The sequence below is a fragment of the Paramormyrops kingsleyae genome, chromosome 18, assembly GCF_048594095.1.
Source record: "Paramormyrops kingsleyae isolate MSU_618 chromosome 18, PKINGS_0.4, whole genome shotgun sequence".
Taxonomy (NCBI): domain Eukaryota; kingdom Metazoa; phylum Chordata; class Actinopteri; order Osteoglossiformes; family Mormyridae; genus Paramormyrops; species Paramormyrops kingsleyae.
The window spans coordinates 28,596,268-28,618,805 of NC_132814.1; the positions used below are offsets into that span (position 1 = coordinate 28,596,268).

At 42.4% G+C, this 22,538-nt stretch overlaps 1 protein-coding gene across 2 annotated transcripts in view; it reads right to left on the bottom strand.

Annotated features, from left to right (window-relative positions):
* Positions 1–20,187, bottom strand: part of LOC111833679 (dystrophin-related protein 2-like) — an 85,261-nt gene extending 65,074 nt beyond the window's left edge. For both annotated transcript variants that reach the window (XM_072702069.1, XM_072702067.1), the window contains exon 1: positions 19,993–20,187. The gene's annotated coding sequence lies outside the window, so the exon portion shown is untranslated. The remainder of the gene's footprint in view (positions 1–19,992) is intronic.
* Between the last annotated feature and the right edge of the window lie 2,351 nt (positions 20,188–22,538).

Below are 22,538 nucleotides of genomic sequence, written 5' to 3' on the forward strand. Positions count from 1 at the left end.
AGCATTTTTGTGGAGCAACAGTAACCACCAACCAAGAAATTAGTCTGTCCATTTGTCCCAATCTAAGTATTTGATTGAAGCCTACTGAACAACACGTGGCAGCTGAGAGAAATGCTTGGTGGTGAGAAGTGTGACGCTGAGCTTTGAGTGATCCTGACAGCCCCTTTCTCCTCATCCAAGACAAAAGGCTCCACAGTCCCGCATCCCCCCCCCTCACAGCAATCACGTCAGTGAAAGGGCCTCAGAAATTTAATTCCGGATATTAAAGCACTAAGGGTTCAGGAAAATAAGAGCTTAAATCCATTGATTTTCAAGGAGAAAAGAAAACAGCTCCCCAGAGCCCAGGTTGCAGAGATGACCATAAATAAGAGTAACTACTCACTGTTGTAGGGTAGAGGAAATGAGACGGACATAGTGATGTTTCCAAGAGGTATGGACCAAGCTGCACTTTTCTTTCAGTTGCTTATCTGATTCTAGTGAAATACTCTATTATGGCGTAATACCCGCTAGCTTCGAGCTTATGGCGTAATACCTGCTATTGTGGCACTTATGGCATAATGGCGTTTATGGTGTAATACCTGCTAGTGTGAAGCTTTTGGCATAATACCCGCTAGAGCTTATGGCATAATACCCATTAGCATGGTGCTTATGGTGTAGTACCTGCTAGAGTGAAGCTTATGGCGCAATGGTGTTCATTGTGTAATACCTGCTAGCATGGCACTTATGGCACAATACCCGCTAGAGTGGAGCTTATGGCGTAATACCCACTAGTGTGGTGCTTATGGCGTAATGGCATTTATGACGTAATACCTGCTAGTGTGGCGCTTATGGCATAATGGCATTTATGGTGTAATACCTGCTAGTGTGACGCTTATGGCATAATACCTGCTAGAGCTTATGGCGTAATACCCACTAGCATGGCACTTATGGTATAGTACCTGCTAGAGTGGAGCTTATGGCGCAGTGGTGTTTATGGTGTAATACCTGCTAGCGTGCCACTTATGGCATAATACCCGGTAGAGTGGAATTTATGGTGCAATGGTGTTTATGGTGTAATACCTGTTACCGTGGCGCTTATGGCATAATACCCGCTAGAGTGGAGCTTATGGCGTAATACCCGCTAGTGTGGCACTTATGGCATAATACCCGCTAGTGTGGCACTTGTGGCGTAATACCAGCATAGCACTTAATCAGAATGACTTCATAATCATTCAGATTTGTAAATGCTGTTTGGTAAATGTGTCACCTGTCAACATGACTGACTAATTACTGTATAGAGGAAAATCTAATTTGAATGAATTAACAGTCGTATTTTAAGTTACATTATTCCACCCAATAAATATTGTTTAAATGTATTTTAAGTGTATATTTGCTAAGAATAAAAAAAAACATTCAAATATATGCAAATGAACAGTAATACAATAAAAAATAAAAAGAAGTAGTAATTACTATTTTCCTAACAGTTACTGATATACTGCTGCATGGCTAAATGAACACTGCTTTGCCTCCCAAACCTCTCCTCAGGGGCACCTCAGCCATTCCATGTAATCATTAAATTTCTCTACAAATTGACTCAATCAAAGAACTTGATTAGTTCATTAACTTCATGAGGTATTGATTAGCCAAACAAAGTGTGTTAGTGCTGGAGTCCATCAACTGCACGGGTATGTTGGATGTTGACTGCAAACAGAGAGGCTTTGATATGGCCAAGCAGCCAGGGGTATAGGAACCTAAGCCGACGGGGGCTGTGTACCCCCCAATGTTTATTTTGGCTTTATACCCCCCCTCCCACACACGTTAAATAAACAGACCTCTGCATTTAAATGACTAAGCTGCTCCCTTTGTTACCTGGCTTCCCTAGCATGTTGATTTATGGTTTCCTGTTACTTGAACTGAATATAAGAAATGTTTTCTTCTTATGCATTTGAATCCATACATACACTGACCTAAAGGATTATTAGGAACACCATACTAATACGGTGTTTGACCCCCTTTCTCCTTCAGAACTGCCTTAATTCTATGTGGCATTGATTCAACAAGGTGCTGAAAGTATTCTTTAGAAATGTTGGCCCATATTGATAGTATAGCATCTTGCAGTTGATGGAGATTTGTGGGATCCACATCCAGGGCACGAAGCTCCCGTTCCACCACATCCCAAAGATGCTCTATTGGGTTGAGATCTGGTGACTGTGGGGGCCATTTTAGTAAAGTGAACTCATTGTCATGTTCAAGAAACCAATTTGAAATGATTCGAGCTTTGTGACATGGTGCATTATCCTGCTGGAAGTAGCCATCAGAGGATGGGTACATGGTGGTCATAAAGGGATGGACATGGTCAGAAACAATGCTCAGGTAGGCCGTGGCATTTAAACGATGCCCAATTGGCACTAAGGGGCCTAAAGTGTGCCAAGAAAACATCCCCACACCATTACACCACCACCACCAGCCTGCACAGTGGTAACAAGGCATGATGGATCCATGTTCTCATTCTGTTTACGCCAAATTCTGACTCTACCATTTGAATGTCTCAACAGAAATCGAGACTCATCAGACCAGGCAACATTTTTCCAGTCTTCAACTGTCCAATTTTGGTGAGCTCGTGCAAATTGTAGCCTCTTTTTCCTATTTGTAGTGGAGATGAGTGGTACCCGGTGGGGTCTTCTGCTGTTGTAACCCATCTGCCTCAAGGTTGTGCGTGTTGTGGCTTCACAAATGCTTTGTTGTATACCTCGGTTGTAACGAGTGGTTATTTCAGTCAAAGTTGCTCTTCTATCAGCTTGAATCAGTCAGCCCATTCTCCTCTGACCTCTACCATCAACAAGGCATTTTCGCCCACAGGACTGCCGCATACTGGATGTTTTTCCCTTTGCACACCATTCTTTGTAAACCCTAGATATGGTTGTGCGTGAAAATCCCAGTAACTGAGCAGATTGTGAAATACTCAGACCGGCCCGTCTGGCACCAACAACCATGCCACACTCAAAATTGCTTAAATCACCTTTCTTTCCCATTCTGACATTCAGTTTGGAGTTCAGGAGATTGTCTTGACCAGGACCACACCCCTAAATGCATTGAAGCAACTGCCATGTGATTGGTTGATTAGATAATTGCATTAATGAGAAATTGAACAGGTGTTCCTAATAATCCTTTAGGTGAGTGTATATCATACAGCTGCATGGTGTTGTACAGCTTTATGAATTTATAACATTTGAAAACATTTTTTTGTTTTCTTTCCACTGCTCACTGTGTGCTTGAATCTGGCTGATCACTTTTGCCAGGTATTAACTACGAGGCCAGTTTATTAAACTCATATTCCTGTCATGGTTTCCCAGCCTCTTCAGTTTCCTGTACCTTGTAGGTTTCTCTGTGCCAAATAAAAAGTGACAGCTGGACAATATTGCTGCTTTTAAACTTTAATGATATAGAAAAATGAGATGGATACCGGAGCTTCTGGCAGTAAATCATGTCTCTTGTGATACTTGGATTTCAGCAAGTATTGTTATAATGGAGATTTTAAATGAATTAATTTAATCAGAGATTCTGAATCCAGTGACATGTATTCCACTGAGCAAAGCAGGCCTTACACCATAATCTTATTATTCAGCATAAGCTTTAATCCAAAGTCTGTTATACACAGTACCTTACAGATCCCCATTTATGCAGCTCAACATTCAGGATAAGTACCTCACTCAAGTAAAGTAAAAACGCATCCGGTGCTGGGAATGAATCCAGAACCTACCGGTACCCTGCTACTAACCTCATCCTTCTGTCAATATCCTGTGATGTCAGGTTAGACTTTCAGGGACTCAGGATGTCAGCAAGGTCATAGGCGAGTCCTTTAGAATTTCTAAGTAATTTAACCTAAAAGTGGGCGGCATGGTGGCACGGTGGTTACCAATGTGGCCTCACACCTCTGGGACCAGGGCTCAAGTTTCTGTCCTGCCTCCATGTGTGTGGGGTTTGCATGCTCTCCCTGCATCGTTGTGGGGTTTCCTCCGGGTTCTCCAGTCCCCCCCCACAGTGCAAACCCATGCTGAGGCTAATTGGAATTACCAAATTTCCCATAGATCTGTGCCTGCAATGAAAAAACTACAAGTGCAAAAACTCTTGTATTTTGCTTGGTTACGGTTAGGACAGGGTGGGGGTTAAGGCTGTCATAGTCAGTTTTAGCATTTTTCCTATAGAAATGAATGAGAGGTCCCCATAAAGATATGTTTACCTGACAATGGATTTGTATGTTCTCCCCGTGTCCTATAGGGTTTGTATGTTCTCCCCGTGTCCTGTGAGGTTTGCATGTTCTCCCCATGTCCTGTGGGGTTTGCATGTTCTCCCCGTGTCCTGTGGGGTTTGCATGTTCTCCCCGTGTCCTGTGGGGTTTGTATGTTCTCCCCATGTCCTGTGGGTTTCTCCCTGCAGTCTAAAAACATTTAGTTAGACTAACTAGTGTCTCCTAATTACCCATAATTACCCATAGCATATGGTTGTGCCTTGGATGACTGGTTAGAAGATGGATTGAACTGTTATTTAATTATCAGTTATTCTTTGTTGAGGAAGCAGTTACTGAATTCATATTGCTTCTTTATTTCTGACATAACTCACGTGTGTCATTATGTTTACCAGCAGGAATAAGGACATTCAGGTCTTCTCTGAAAGACAGACTAATCCACAAGCAGACTCACCGGTTATCATCATGTGGCCTTTCACTTACTGCAGACTTTTGCATTATGGGCCTGGTACATATCACTGACACTTTGATGCAGACATATCCTGGGATGCAGGTTCAGCTTCAAAAAGCCACATGCCCCAGTTCTATCAGTCAACCCCTTACCATTCCCATCAGATTAGTAATAATGAATAATTCCCCAGTCAGTCACAGGATAACTACAGTTAGTGTTTATTTTTTATTTTTTTCCTACTTTCTAAAGTGAGAAAAGTTTATATTAAGTCTCCATCAAACTGAGGACTCTGACACCCAGGCATTGACTTTTCATCCACCAGCATGTTCAGATGTGAAACGCTGAGAAACGCTGCATATGACAGTAAGGAAGAAAGGCTTAAGCAAAGGGTAAACAAACAGAAAGGAGGTGAGAGAAGATGACAGAAGCAGTCACAGAAAACCAAGAGAGATACATCCATGTCTGCATGCCAGTGCTGCTTTCCAAACAGTGGCATGTTACCACTGAACATGTTACCAGGGAGATTGCCTTATAAATGGAGCTTGACGCAATGAAATATCAAATACCTCCCTTAGTATACCTCCCTTTCTCTGCTGTGACAGATAGTTGCCTAGAAACAATATCTATCCATTGTTTATATCCTATGCAAGGTCGCAAGGGTGCACAGCCTATCCCGGAAGCTACGGGCACAAGGCAGGGAACAACCCAGGATGAGGTGCCAACCTGTGGCAGGGCACAAGGCAGGGAACAACCCAGGATGGGGCGCCAGACTGTGGCAGGGCACAAGGCAGGGAACAACCCAGGATGAGGTGCCAGCTTGTGGCAGGGCACAAGGCAGGGAACAACCCAGGATGGGGCACCAGCTGTGGCAGGGCACAAAGCAGGGAACAACCCAGGATGAGGTGCCAGCTTGTGGCAGGGCACAAGGCAGGGAACAACCCAGGATGGGGCACCAGCTGTGGCAGGGCACAAGGCAGGGAACAACCCAGGATGAGGTGCCAGCTGTGGCAGGGCACAAGGCAGGGAACAACCCAGGATGAGGTGCCAGCTTGTGGCAGGGCACAAGGCAGGGAACAACCCAGGATGGGGCACCAGCTGTGGCAGGGCACAAGGCAGGGAACAACCCAGGATGGGGCGCCAGACTGTGGCAGGGCACAAGGCAGGGAACAACCCAGGATGAGGTGCCAGCTTGTGGCAGGGCACAAGGCAGGGAACAACCCAGGATGGGGCACCAGCTTTGGCAGGGCACAAAGCAGGGAACAACCCAGGATGAGGTGCCAGCTTGTGGCAGGGCACAAGGCAGGGAACAACCCAGGATGGGGCACCAGCTGTGGCAGGGCACAAGGCAGGGAACAACCCAGGATGAGGTGCCAGCTGTGGCAGGGCACTCACGCGCTAACAGACAATTTGCTAACTCTCAGTAATTTCAGCATGTTTTTGGACTTTGGGGGGAAATCAGAGTACCCAGCGGAAACCTGACAATGACACGGGGAGAGCATGCAAACCCCACACACACAGAGCCATGGCAGAAACTCGAACCCTGGTCCCAGGGGTCTGTGCCCTCCTACAATCAATATGATTGTTAAAATCTTTATGTATTTATGTGGATGGTTCTACAAAGAGCTCTTATAAAAATGCTCTGACAAGCTCTCACAGGAAGTGGTGCAATTCTGTGCGTCTTCTTTTGAAGAAGTAAAACTGTTCATGGTTGTTATCGTGGCTCAGTGGCTTGTTGTGGCCCTGTCCCCACTATGTGATAAAAACCTGTCATTCTCACGTTGTGGAGACCAATTTTATTCAAATTTGTGACTGCAATCAATGAACTAAAAATTTTGTTTGGTTACTTACGGTTAAGGTTAGGGCTGGGTAGGGGTTAAGGTTGTTGGGTATGGTTTTTCCCATAGAAATGAATGGACGGTCCTCACACAGATATGAGTACAGGTCTATGTGTGTGTGCGCATGTGTGTGTCCGTGTGTGTGTGTGTTCATGTGTGTGTGTGTCCTTGTGTGTGTGTGTGTGCGCGTGTGTGTCTGTGTGTGTGTGTGTGTGTGACCAATAGACAGTGTGACCAATCAAGGATCAGCTATTGATCATTATCTTGACAGAGCTGTATAAATCCATACAGTCATTATATCTAAAATGAGACCCTTTCCTTTAAGCAAGTAAAATTTCAGTTACGTGAAGCTGATTCCACCCTCAGACTACTTATCCCGGATCAGCAGCAGTGTAGTGCGAACAGCAGAGGTGTACCTTGGCCAGTCCATTAATGGGCACATACTGTACATCTTTATAGTCTACAGCCAACTTGGATATGTATTTTAAATCAAAGGCTAACAGCCAGTACTTTTCTCACAACAGTTCAGTAACTAACAGCACAAATAGTTCTATCTCTTGTGTTGGCTTTGAATGCAGACCTTAGCTGTTATCACAGTGCTCCTCTAGCTACAACTCTTCATTAAATCCTGTTGGCAGTGCCGAGCTCTAGACGCTGTGAGCCCACAGGAGGCACAGTAACTGCACTGTGGTGGATCTGGTTGAGCATTTGCTTTTCTGTGGTGATTGATTGCAGAAGCTACATGCTCACAGATCAGCTGTTTAATGAAACACAGCCAGCCCTGATTGGATTATCTGTCTTGTTAGGGTTTTGTACAGCCTGCTGGGTGGATGCAAAACATACGCTACAAGCCAACAGGGAAAAGCATGAAATACGGCAATTTTTACTGTTTTTTTAAGAGATGATTTTCAGAGTTTGTGTTCACGGCGTGTCTTCATGTTTTACCTCAGTATATCCAGTTTCACTTCAGTCCTTCTTAAGTCTTCACCCCATTTTAAGTAATTACTGTGGCTACAGCTCTTTGCAGTTACTCTGCCGACTGAGGCCTCAGGCAAGGCATGTGTAGCTCATCTCCCAGAGAAGCCTAAGGCAGATGCTACCATCAAACCCTGGCGCCTCCTTCAGACCCACCATTGGTTGAAATGCACCGCCGCAGGAGTCCAGATGACCAATCACCTTTAGCTCTGGTACCAAGTACATTTATCATCTTCCACGTTTTCCAAAATTATGGTCTTTATGAACAATCTTATGCTCACAAAGAAGCCCAATAATGGTTCGGCACTCAGATATAGCTCCAGAAAGCCTTTGACGGCCCATCCAGGGGTTGCCACTGTTCTCCACACTGAAGTTACCCAGTAAGACCACCTTTCCTGCACTCACTTACAACATTCCCATGTTGCAAAGACACAAACATTTTCATTATGAGTGACTCCAAAGTAGAAAAGGTCCCACCCTGATCTAAAGGCCTTTCCAGGGCCGCCACACTAACCCAGCCTCATTCCTCACTACAGAGGTGACTTTCTATGCTTCCAAAGTCATAGAATAACAATATAAATTTTCATTACATAAAAGCAGAGGTCGCATTTATTTGCATTTAAAAGTTACAAATCATCTTTCCTCTAGAAAGGTTTCTGTGTGGCCCCATAAAGAGCTTGCAGCAGCATTCCCCAGTTCTGCTCCCCCAGGGCCAGTCTGCACCAAATGTGATTAAATTAATTTATTTCCACTTGTCTCATATAAATGAACCCAGAGGTTCTGGTAGTGGTCTCTGAAAAAGGTCAGAAAAATGCCTTCTTGGATTCAGAACTAATTTAACACTGCAGAGAGTTGCATTAACACTATTACAGTGTCTGGAAGATGTCCCTGTAGCTCAGGGAGTTAGATATTAGAAAAAAGCAGTCATCCAAGGACATCACCGGGGAGGCAGGCAAGGGCAGGGCTTGGCTGGAGTGCCTCAGCGCCCAGCGTTGTCATAATCACTCAGAGCTGCAAACACTAAGCTGCTCTAGTAACAGGGAGACGGAGCGCAGCGACGCAGACGGGGAAAGCTCCGCCAAATTATCATCAGAGGGAGATTTGCTTTGCGACAGACTAGGCCTCGTTCTGAGAGTTTGCCATTTTTGGCTAGTGTTTTGATTTTGACGTACAGTGGGACCTCGGTTCTCAAACTCACTAGAACTCGAATTTCTTGAAAGTCGAACAAACCAGTTTCACCTAGAACTCAATCTGAATATCAGAAGTCGAACCGTGAATGCCGACCTAATATAAATTGTATGCGCCAGGAAATGAGTCAATGCAATGCAATTCTTACTTGAATGCCTTCTTCACAGACTGGACGATTAACCAAATAAAGCAGCGCAACATTACAGTAACTAACAATAAATAAACCACTAACTTACGTGTACTATTAGAGCATTTATGTCATTTATTTAAACTTTATTTTACCAGGTAAATTAACTGAAAACCAGTTCTCACTGCTTTACGTGATATTCGGGAGAAATGGCAGATTACGCATCTGAACTGCCTGGGATACAAACGTCATGCGTGTAACTAAACTCTTCAGCCAATAAGGGCAAAGGTGTGTCGTCACGGAGGCGGTTACAGTTTGTGCAGCCGGGTGAGAGGTCGCAATGCATCTAACCGTAATGCATTGCGTCAGGATCAGAATGCGTTGCTTTAAGCCAGCGCTGTAAGCAAGTCGAATGCACCCAATGACCGGACTGGGGAAACAAACTGAAACGCGGACTTAATACAGAGGACTAATGACAACAACCAGAAACAGCTGATCACACGGGAATCCCACACAAGATTAACGAGGGGGCGTGGCACACGGAAGGAGTGGACGATCAGGGCAGGACAGGGGTAATGTTGGGATAAGATCTTTTTAGAAGCCATTAAAAAAAAAAATGCTCTTCTTGTTTTATCCTGCTCATTTTGTGTTTAAATACTAAAAAAAAAAAAAACATATTTAGGTATAATTTTGGGGGGCCGGGAACCAATTAATTGGTTTTCCATTATTTCTTATGGGAAAAATTCGATCAGAACTCGAACTTTTTAGGATTCGATCTGGAGTCCGGAACAGATTAAGTTCGAGAACCGAGGTACCACTGTATTTCGTTGTTTCCCAGTTATTGATATTATACCATTCCTGAGGTTTTGATTTATAAAATTTTAGGGCCGGTTTTTATTTGCGTTTCCTCCCACTATACCACTCACCACCAGTTAACTGGGATACAAACCTGCTAACTGCACATCCCTGAATCCCAACAAGAGTGCTGGCAGCTAGGCCTGTATTTAATTGAATTTTACCTTGTTTGTCTTAAAAGACCACCTGAGAAATAGCTTTAAAAAGTGAAGACTACTTAGTTGTCATTTCCTGTTACTGCTGGAACCATCAGAGCGGAAAAAACATGCTTGTACAACATGAAGACACAATTCTTATCTTCTGAGGTCAGTGGAGATACTGACTCAGGAGTAAAACATGGAAGGTTTCCCTTCATTCCTTTGATATACACATTTTTATACATTTGCACCTAGTGTCCTATGTAACCAATACACATCATCTTCAGAATTGCTGATACTCTTAGTCACTATGAAAAAAAGGAAAATGTCTTTAAAATTACGATCTTGAATTCAAAGCAATACTGAGGACAAGAAGGTTCAACCCACCACACAACTGAAACATGACCGAGCGATTTTTATCATCCTTAAAAAATCCAACAACCCTCTCCATTCTTCTATAAATAGAAAAAATAATAATGCCAATGAACCCACTTTTAGCTCATTGCTTTATTAATAATAGACTGGGTAAAGAATAGGTATAATCTCTGATAACAACAGAACACATAAATGAAACAAAATATTAAATAAAGCGATTACTGAAATTCAACTTGTCAGCTTTAACCTGGATTAACCTGTCTATCAGCACTGGGATTCTCCACTGCAAGACATCAGCACTGGGATTCTCCAGTGTAGGGCAGCAAAGACCTTTGACAGATTTAGTCTGAAAACATACAAAACTCATTAGCAGTTATCCTTAGGGGTCTGTCAATAAAGCAACACTCCTGACATATTGAAATTCAGGGCACGTTCTAGCCATCACAGCGCGTCCCCTGTGGTGTCATCTCAAGTAGAAAAGCTCATCTTTGCAGGAACCTTGACCTGAAAGACAGCACAAGGTTACAAACTATATGCACTGCCTCATACATGGATCTCAGGCTTCTCAGGGACTCAGCACTGGTTCCTCTGTTTCAAAACCTTAAAAATAATAATTGCCATTTGACAGATCAAAGAGCAAAGAAAAACTCATTGGTGATACAGGTTCCAAAGGTTAATGAGAGAGTTCATGGCTACATACTGTATGCGCCAAACTGTTACACCAAAGAGTCCCATCTATCAGTCACACTCTTCTTCTTGGCACTCAATCACACTATCCCGCATCACACTCAGAACCGCAATGAGGCTTTAAGTTCACTGATTTGTTTCAATTGTTGTGATTCCCATTGCAGGACACCAATACAGGAACCTGGAACCTTCAATACAGTGTTCGATGATAGAGGACATTTACATTTTACATTTACAGCATTTGGCAGACGCCCTTAGCCAGAGCGACTTACATAAGTGCTTTAAGACTCCACAATGAATTTTCCCGATACTAGCTCAGTAAAAACCAAGGCTATGAATACCATCGATCTAATACTCTGTTGGAAAAGTACTGAGCTAGTATCGGGAAAATTCATTGTGGAGTCTTAAAGCACTTATGTAAGTCGCTCTGGCTAAGGGCGTCTGCCAAATGCTGTAAATGTAAAATGTAAATGTAAGGACATGTCATTTTTCTGTTCCGGAGTACACCGGCAGAGGACATGTAATTTTTCTGTTCTGGAGTGCACACAAACAGCCATGCAAGAATTAATATGGCTTCTGACTGCAGATACAATTCTGCTGTGTCCCCTCAAATTTTGCAATCAACTTTAATTTGCAGAAGTGATTATTCCGGGAGTAATCTCAAGCACATGACTGTAATATTCAGATTACAGCCGCAAAACTCACAAGATTAAATAGATAAAATCTCTGCTGTAATGGAAGCACTGACATGTTCTTGAATATGCATAACAAAGTGTGATTATACATTTATTAACATTTTTCATCCAGAAGACAGATGAAAGGGATGCACTAGGTTACAGTTGATCTCTTGGGTAATTCTGCTTCAAGGCTCAGGCTTTGCCACTTGATTGTGACTCAGGCACATTATCTAATCATAGAGATTAAAATAATAATAATGTTTTCTTCACTATTTAAGTGGGCGTCCTGACTTAGGTTGTTGCATTGTTAAAAGAAAACAATATAAAATATACTGAATATCATCAGGAACAAGCGTCTGTTTTAATCTTACATTAATAATACTTATGGTCTAATGAGGAAATCGAATGGTATGATTAATTTACTGTGAGCTGTTAGACTTTGAATTATTCATCCTTATATATCCACTACACAAACTATCTGTCCATCTATCTGCACATTAACTGCTTATCCATTACTGGGTCACAGTAGATTTTTTTAGTATTTCAGGAATTTGTTGGGTTGTGTTTATAAACCTTCGGTGACCATATCAGTCACCATGGTATCAGTGTACTCAATGCTGTCTGCCAATGTTGGCAAGTCCAAAAGCCTGACAAGCATTTTGTCACCATTAAAAACTCTTTATTAAATGAGTTTACTTATTTCAGTAAATGTATCTAACACTGTCACAGCAGTGCCACCACTCTGCTTCACTGTAGTGATGGTACTCCGGCCTATCAGCAGTGCCACCATTCTGCTTCACTGCAGTGATGGTACTCCGGCCTATCAGCAGTGCCACCATTCTGCTTCACTGCAGTGATGGTACTCCGGTCTATCAGCAGTGCCACCATTCTGCTTCACTGTAGCGATGGTACTCTGGCCTATCCGCAGTGCCACCATTCTGCTTCACGGTAGTGATGGTACTCCTGCCTATCAGCAGTGCCACCATTCTGCTTCACTGTAGCGATGGTACTCCGGCCTATCAGCAGTGCCATCACTCTGCTTCATTATAGTGATGGTACTCCAGTTTATCAGCAGTGCCATCACTCTGCTTCAATGCAGCGATGGTACTCCGGCCTATCAGCAGTGCCACCACTCTGCTTCACTGTAGCGATGGTACTCCGGCCTATCAGCAGTGCCACCATTCTGCTTCACTGCAGTGATGGTACTCCTGCCTATCAGCAGTGCCACCATTCTGCTTCACTGTAGCGATGGTACTCCGGCCTATCAGCAGTGCCATCACTCTGCTTCACTATAGTGATGGTACTCCAGTTTATCAGCAGTGCCATCACTCTGCTTCAATGCAGCGATGGTACTCCAGCCTATCAGCAGTGCCATCACTCTGCTTCACTGTAGCGATGGTACTCCTGCCTATCAGCAGTGCCATCACTCTGCTTCACTGTAGCGATGGCACTCCTGCCTATCAGCAGTGCCATCACTCTGCTTCACTGTAGCGATGGTACTCCAGCCTATCAGCAGTGCCATCACTCTGCTTCACTCTAGCGATGGTACTCCAGACTATCAGCAGTGCCATCACTCTGCTTCAATGTAGTGATGGTTACAATTATAAATGAAAACATAAGTCAAATAAAACAAGTTTCCTTCATAACATGAAAACAGTATGTAACAGTGCATGTCTGACATCCTATTAACTGGTTGTGTGGTGATGACACAGTAAAATTCTAGTTTATCCTTTAACTTGTGTGCTAGTTCATGGTTTTATGCCATGTATGTATGTAATGTCCCTTGTTCATAGAATGCCTTGAATTTTCTCTGCTGTTGTAACAGCTACAGGAGGTTACTTTGATGAGTCAAAGATATGACATTTTCTTGGTACTCAAATGGTGAGCATACTATAAATGTATTTGTTAGCAAAGAATATTGTGTGTACTTATAGAAAACATTAAGTGAGTAACTTGCAAATGCAGAAAACCTTTGACCGTGCAAGAACCTTTGACCAGTAGTATAAGTCAACACTGACAAAACTAAGAATAAGGTCATGAAGTATGTGCAATAGCTTCGCTTTTGGTACTATCTATAGTATGAGGGAAGCGGCTGTGGATAAAACTGCCTTGAACAATGGAAAGAGTGGGATAGGTGCTGTGACTGGCTACTGCTTACAGTTTTAGCAATTGTGGCTGGCAGTTTCAGATACAATTTACTAGGAAAATTCTGGACAAAAGATATTTTTATAACGCGTGGCTTGGCCTCTTTCATTATGATCGTGCTTCTTGCCTTAGACATAGATGACTAATGAAAACGAGCAATGTGTAAATGTGTTTCAAATCCATTAATCAAGATAAATATATGATGTATCTTGGGAAGGCCTCACACGTTCACTATAAAGATGAGGTCCAGAGATGAGGTCCAGCGTCTGACAGAATGGTGTGACTACAACAACCTAACCCTCAACACCAGGAAAACCAAGGAGTTGGTCATGAACTTCCGTAATACAAAAGCTGATCCCCCCCCTCCATAAAAGGTGACTATGTGAAGAGGGTGTCCTCCTTCAAGTTCCTCAGGACCCACATCTCCAAGGATCTCTCTTGGACTACAAACACAACCGCCCTGGTGAAGGAAGCCCAGCAGCGCCTCCATTTCCTGAGGGTCCTGAGATGGAACAGGCTGCAGACCGACCTGCTGGTGTCCTTCTATCGAGCCACAATCAGGAGTGTGCTGGTGCACGCCATCCCCGTGTGGTACGCTGGTCGTACAGCTGCCGATAAGAAGAGACTCCAGGGGGTCACTAGAACAGCAGAGAAGGTGATTGGCTGTCCACTCCCCTCCCTGGACTCCATTGCCAGCTCTAGGTGTCTCTCCAGAGCCAGTGCGATTACAAAAGACCACCTCTATCCTAAGCACCACCTATTCAACATACTGCCCTCCCTGGACTCCACTGCCAGCTCTAGGTGTGTCTCCAGAGCCAGTGCGATTACAAAAGACCACCTCCATCCTAAGCACCACCTATTCAACACACTGCCCTCCCTGGACTCCACTGCCAGCTCTAGGTGTCTCTCCAGAGCCAGTGCGATTACAAAAGACCACCTCTATCCTAAGCACCACCTATTCAATATACTGCCCTCCCTGGACTCCACTGCCAGCTCTAGGTGTCTCTCCAGAGCCAGTGCGATTACAAAAGACCACCTCCATCCTAACCACCACCTATTCAACATACTGCCATCCCTGGACTCCACTGCCAGCTCTAGGTGTCTCTCCAGAGCCAGTGCGATTACAAAAGACCACCCCCATCCTAAGCACCACCTATTCAACATACTGCCATCCCTGGACTCCACTGCCAGCTCTAGGTGTCTCTCCAGAGCGAGTGCGATTACAAAAGACCACCTCCATCCTAAGCACCACCTATTCAACATACTGCCCTCGGAAAAAGGTTCAGATCCATCAGGTGCAAAACCAACAGACTGAAGAATAGCTTCTACCCATGGGCAGTCAGAACTCTTAATGCACCAGATCACTGACATCACTCCTTCAATCCTCCCCTCACTGCTATCTTTTTAAACTTATGGTGACCATAAGTGTGTGTGTGTGTGTGTGTGTGTGCGTGTGTGTGTGTGTGTGTGTGTGTGTGAGTGTGTGTGTGTGCGTGTGTGTGTGTGTGTGTGTGTGTGTGCGTGTGTGTGTGTGTGTGTGTGTGTGCGTGCGTGTGTGTGTGTGTGTGTGTGCGTGTGTGTGTGTGTGTGTAAATTTCCTCCATACAGCCATCTCACTGCTGCTACTGACTATGGCCCTGTGCAATATCTTGGCAAATGTGCAATTACCAACCTACCCAATAGTTTTTTCACATGAATTAATGTGATTTCTCACATGAATTAATCCCAGTATTTCAGCAGATTTCTCACATGAATTAATCCTAGTATTTCAGCAGATTTCTCACATGAATTAATCCCAGTATTTCAGCAGATTTCTCACATGAATTAATCCCAGTATTTCAGCAGATTTCTCACATGAATTAATCCCAGTATTTCAGCAGATTTCACATGAATTAATCCCAGTATTTCATCAGATTTCTCACATGAAATAATCCAAGTATTTCAGCAGATTTCTCACATGAATTAATCCCAGTATTTCATCTGATTTCTCACATGAATTAATCCCAGTATTTCAGCAGATTTCTCACATGAATTAATCCCAGTATTTCAGCAGATTTCTCACATGAATTAATCCCAGTATTTCAGCAGATTTCTCACATGAATTAATCCCAGTATTTCTCACATGATGTTGCGCTCACTAGCAGGCAAGAGCAGTGTTCAAGGTTCAACAAGTATCAAAATTAAACTTCAAAAGACAGTATTACTGAGCAATTAGCATCAACACAGACATGGGCTGCTGTACTGGTCAGGAAGCTGAACCTGTAAATGTATCAAGTTAAGGCAGCCAAGCTACTTCATCATGAACTGCATGGGCCAGTTTTCTCTTTATCTTTCTTTACTCAGGTACACAGAAGTGGCCATGAATAACAGTCACAGCGACTACTGTGAAGCCTTTGGGTTTGTGCCTGTTCAAGGTCATGCTCGTCAGAAAAAAGACGAGCCGTAAAAGCTAATGGAACAGGTTCTTCAAAAGTAACTGCACTTGGGATGCTTCAGCACTTCTTTATCCTTGATTGATCGCTACATAAATTAATTCTTCACTTCACAAGCAAAATAGCATCAGTTAAGCACCTAAACTTAATGGAAGAAGATGGAGCGTACAGAGCGATTAGTAACACTGTCCCCCGTGGCAGCTAGAAGATGTACCCCACACTACCCGTCTAGGTGAACATATCTGTTAGTAAGGTTATCCGGGTAGATGTAGACGCAAATAACAGCTGGAAAAAAATTACTGATCTTTGCCTCCAGTGTATTTCGAAGGGCAGAAACACTGTAACACTGGTCGAGGAAACGAGGAGCCACATCCAGAATGACAGAAATTTCCATATTTTCTGACCATGTGCTCTTTCTCTTGGGCTTTTGGCAAACCTAAAACAACCCAATGTCAAAACCAAGCCGTCAGCTTTATTGCCTGTATAGTTCCTTGCTGGACAGTGGCATAACAACCGGCATGTTTGCACCCCCTATATATTTATAGCCCAGGCTGGTCACTGTAGCTCGGATTATGATCCAACTGTCACTCGCCATTTGTGTCAGGTACTCCTGCAGGGGTGCAGCAAATTGTTATAGCTCTGACAAGGACAGTAAGGTTTAAATTAGCTATTCACTTCACAAACATTGTCAGACACCTGTGAGTTGTTAGTAGCAAGTGATGGGCACTGCAATGCTACTGAAACTGGAACTTAGCCCTCCTGGTGGGCTGTCTGTGGTAAGAATGGAAACTGTGGATCTGTGTGAACGGAGCTGCAACTGATGCAACTGAAAATGGAGTGGGGGACATATGCATTAATGCAGATTTTCTTACTGTATGTGAAAGATAAGTAGTGTATTCAGAAAGTATGTACACAACATGGAGAAAGAGAAGGAAATTTGTAGAACTGCGAACAAAATTAAAAGGATTCCTAGTGAATTCCTGAAAGAAAAATCAGCCTACAGGGAGGGGCCGGGGGTGCTTTAGCACATGGCCCTTTTCTGAAACCGCCCCCCCCTTCTGAGTCCCCGACCCCCCCAATTTGGTAGATTTTACTGAGTGTCTGTTTTTGATCATAGACAAATAAGACAAATTTGATGAGTGGGGCACCCACCAATTTTTCCGGTCGAGCACCTGCCTCTCGACGCAGAGCCCTGGTAATGCACATCCACATTATGTTATGGTGTCCAAGTAACTGAGGAAAAATGTCACAGAGTTTACAGCGATTATGCATTATGAAAACTAGATAAATATTCTCCTTGGCCAGTAAGCCACCAGCCGCAATGTACCAGTAAGGCTATGGCAATCAGTAGGATGCTGATTCAGGAGCAACTTCCATTTCATGTGAAAGTTACATTCCGTTACTTCAAAGGTGCTCTCCCAGTATTCAGCAGAGATGGAGAAAGATGATAATGAAAGCAATCTGGGCACCTGAAATGAGCTGCGCAGCGTACAGGCAGTTCAGGATCTCATTTTCTGCTCATGAATTCTTCAGGTCTGTTCATATAATCGATCAGCAGTGCTGGTGCCATCCTTTCATGGGCTTCAGCACAAAGACATGGCCACAGTCAGGCTTTATAATATGTAATATACAGACGTAGACTTGTACTACTTTACTATCAACATCAGCTTGAGACCCAGAAAGACTACACACAATTCGGGACACTAAATTACACTCATAAATGTGCTTTATAAGGCTCCAGGCAGATGTAAAGCTATTATATATTAATAAGAGACCATCAGCGCTTAGCGTTTACGTAATAGCTGATGGTCACGGGAAGAGGTGAGCCGTAGTGTCTTAGGTACTGGGGTTTATGGTCGGCAAATCGCTCCCCATTCTTTGGCCCGCCTCCAGCTAGCCTGCCCTGGTTCAGCACCTTTCAAACAGCCTGCAAATAATGGAAACGGCGTTTTGTTCCATCTCACGTGAATAAACCCGTAACTCATCACGGCCAAAGAAGGAATGGTTATTGAGGTGCTGTCAAGTCGACGATAACGTAATATTATATGAAGGTGAAGAGGGGGCATTAAAAAGCGCCTCAACAGACATTGCCGTTAAAGCATCCACAAAAACAGCTTATGAGCTCTATTTCATTTTTATTACATAAAAGAAACTTACTTCTCTGTGGTAATATAAAAAATAATATATAACATGTTACACAGAAGCGCACTGCCACCCCACGCTGGAATGGTGTTACTTCACTTGTCTCACCGCCGCATTTCCAGCCTGAAACACACGCTTCTGTCTCCTCGCTGGCCGTCATCCTGGCACTCATGCAAAAGACAAGTTTCTTTGCTGTTCTTTGTCATCTTTAGATATCAAAAAAACATCGTAATCGATTTAGGAGTACCTAAATGCATAAGCTGAATATATAATACCTAAATACTTAAATGAATACCTAAGATCGTAAGAATATATTCAATGAAATCTTCTTCAAGATAAGTGAATCTTATTTTAGTTCATATAACAGCCAATTATAGCTTTCTAGACATATGTGTATATGAATTGCATGTTTTGGATGAAGTGTTTTTTTTTTTTTTCAAACGAAAATTGAAAATAATTGCAAATCATAACTGGGGTGGATTTTCTTTCTTACAGATCCAAAGTTTGGAACCTTGCTCAAGCATGAATGTGCCATGATCTCAGCGAACCTTTTATGATAAATGAAAATTTAATGTCCACCACAATTATAACTGCGCTCCTGTGCCTAGACCCACAGCAATTTCGTCAGATCTGGCTGCCGTAATTCTTACCAACCTGTAAAAACAGTCAAGGGAAAAACTTCCCTATCCGTATAAACACCGCCTCTAGGAGGAGGAGAATGGATTACAAACATGCAAAACAGTTATAATGTAACAATTATATGGGTTACAAAGAGGAAAATGCCGTGAAGAAAGTCTGACACATGCTCCATAGTGTCAAATACTTAATTATCGTGCCCCTAATCCCACTGCATGACTCACTGTATTTACATAAAATGACTTGACAGGATCAAATACGTGTTTGACGGCATGGTAAACACTGCGGTCTCGGCTGTCATTAATTCAGTCTAGCAACTGGGTACTCGCTTGCACTGGAAAGCAACTTGCTCTACATTGAATTACTACGAGAAATAAAAAAAGATAAAAAAAAAAACACTTTTATGCTAAGACTGTTCTGAGAACTTCCAAACATTCTTACGTCAATAGTACAGACATAACTATAATTAAAAGAATTTACAGAGTGCCAGAGAGGATTAAGAGATGCTTCAAATGGCTGAGCACAATCATTTCCTGCCTTCAATTAAGGTGTTGGAGAAAAATCTAATACCTGGCGGGCAAACCGCTATAAACCTTCCCTCCACGCTGCACTAAATGCATCTAAATGCAAGTGTAGCTGCATTTCATATGCTTATGCACTTCTTGTATAGCTTGTTTTTTAAACATCATTACAAATACTGAAAATAATTTTTTGCTCTCGCATTCTCCCCAGCCATGGTCACTCTCCTAAACCAAACTGTAACTGCTGTCATGCAGCGTACTGTCCTATCGGTTTCAATGCGGGGGAAATGACTACAAGAATTGATGATAATTCTTATAGCCGAATCCCCCGAAGATCACCCTGATAATGTTAAATAATATCTTCATATTGCATCGAATAGGAAATCAGCAACTAGCTTGTAATCCAAGTTAATACAGCTGACTGGGACAAACCAAACTGGTGTAATCATCATCTAAACACCCGACTGCATTTTTTTCATTGGAAAAACTCCGCTGATTCTGAACCTAAGACACGTCAATCACCAGTCCGGTGCAATTATTACACACCACACAAGTCACTCGCGAAGTCCACGGTAAGATCTTACCTTAATCCGTCTCCAAAGGGATACAGAAAGATGTATCTCAATGAACCATCAAATGCAGCCGGTATATCTTCCTGCAAATCCACCTAAGGTTAAAACAACCAAAGTGTCAAATGGTCAAGATTCACTGGCGCCAAAGCGAAATTTATAAACCGTGTATTTAGAGAGCAGCGCTGAACGGGGGGATAATCTGGCCCAATGACATCAGGCGGGTGTTTAAGGCGGCGCTCCGCTATGAATCAACGTGCTGGTATCGGACGCGCGCACACGCGTTCACAACGTGACATGTGTTCATTCCCCGTCTGCCTCCTTTCTAATTAATAAATCGAACGCCAGACTGCTGCTGTGACTGGCTTAAGCTTCCAAAGTGAGTGAAAAGTACAAAAGCCATAATTTAACAGTAATTTCAGTAACTGTTTATTCCGATCGTGGAGAGCTATCGCACAATTATTATACAGAAAATATTGGCGCCACTATATTGTTGTTCTGTGTCGATTCCTATGAAACTGGAGCGAATTCTATCAATTTTAATGTCAATAATGAAATATCAAAAATTATTCTTAGGTTACCAGTAGACAAAACTGAGTTCACCTTATTACCGAAATGTTTCTTGTTGCAATGCAGTTCGAACTGTATTGGAAATGGAAAACACTGGACCATAAATCATTCCTTAGGTGCATTGTTGTGTTTTTTCGATTTTTCTGTTTTATTTCTACTAGCTTTAAGCATTGCATCCATTTCAGCTCTAACAGCAGTATTTCCGAAACAGTGGATGCGCTCGTTATTCGCTCCCAAAAAGCCCATCACTTTGAAAGGTGAACAACAGAAATGATTCCAGGAATAGAGACATTAGGACCCCAACATACGTCCAATCCATATCCCTTTGAGTGTCAATAGACTTTTCTCTTAAATTAAAAACTTACCTACTTGACATTATGGGGTGACCGACTTACACACGTTCACTGCCCGCTTCCGGAAGTGGGAAAGGCTGAGCATATTCAAGCCGGCAAAGCAGTTTTCCTTTACAGTCCATGACAGACATACAGGCAAGCAAACACTATCTCACTCAGAGGAAACAGTCTACCTAGAAAATGAGAGAAATCCAGAAAACTCACCAGAGGAAAAAACTCACAAACATTGAGTAATCATGGTGGTATGATACATTGGCAAAGCAAAACATAAATAATGATTATAAAACACAGTAAGGTATCCAATAATGGACATTATAATGGTGAAATTACACTATTCCAGATAATACCCGCTAAATGTATATACCCCATATGCCATAAGAAGACACCCATTCTTCAATAAGCTTGTAATTTTTGGTTGTGTGATTTAATCAAAGGAGGAAAATTTTATATTCCACTGTAACAAAATGTACAGTAGCTTGAAAGAGTTGGCACAGCAAATACTGTATTTAGTCTATTGCATATGAATGATTTCCTATAGCTACTATATATCCTGCATGTTTGTACAGGTCTAGAGCAGTAGATGTTGTTAGTGAAGAGGTCTGCCTGCATGGATCGATAATGAAAATATGGGATATAACACAGCATGAAATCTCATAACTCATCCTGTCGGGCTTCCGGAGCAGCAAATATGTTTTCGGAATTAACATATTCCCTTCCAGTGTGGGCTGGAATGCAGAAAACAATCACTGCTTTTCCAGGGCAGATGTTAGTCAGCCAGTATTTTATTACATGTACTGTACATCTACTAACAATAAGGAGCTTCTGTTAATAATAATAATTACAATAGCAACAATAATAGTGATATTTGTGTTTACGGTTTCACAAATTTTAAAATGGATTTTAACTAATTTCTGTCACTAATCACTAGTTATGAGTGGCAGCTTGGAGCAAACTTAGAGTAAAGGTTTCATCCCTTTCATGGTAATGAAATTGCAGCCACAAAATACAGTTTTACAGCAGCCTGCATCAGTCAGAAGCTGGAAGAGACTCGCGTTCTTGGAGGTAAATGAGGAAGCAGTAACAGTTTCCATTAAATGCATCCTTGCTCTAGAAATAATCACTGAAGGTCCTTCTCCCTCTCTTCATGCATCCCATTAATCTCATAAATCCATATGATGAATGGAAAACGCTATTCATCTAAAGCAGTCTCTAGATCAATATTTCATTTTTTGTCCCAGATCAATTTTTTATAATTTCAGTTTCTCCGTCAGCTGCCTCATTTATATTAAAAAACAAGAGAAAGGCAGTCTCTCGTTAGCACTTAAAGAGATTTCATCTCTAAAATGACCATACTGTCTGGTGCTATCAACAAGCAAATTAATTTTATCCTTTTTCTTCATCATCATCATCATCATCTATTTCTTCTTTAATAATAAAATTAATAATAGTTGTGCTGATGAAGATGATTATTATTACTATTATTATTATTATTGTTGTTGCTGTTGTTTTCACTTTTCCCAAGCACCCAGTTACCATTAAATGCTGCTCCAAATAAGAGTGAGTACAAGGCAGATTATTTATAGCTTGGCCCATTTATTTATTAGTTTTTACATCAGTAGGACAATTAATAAATACAAA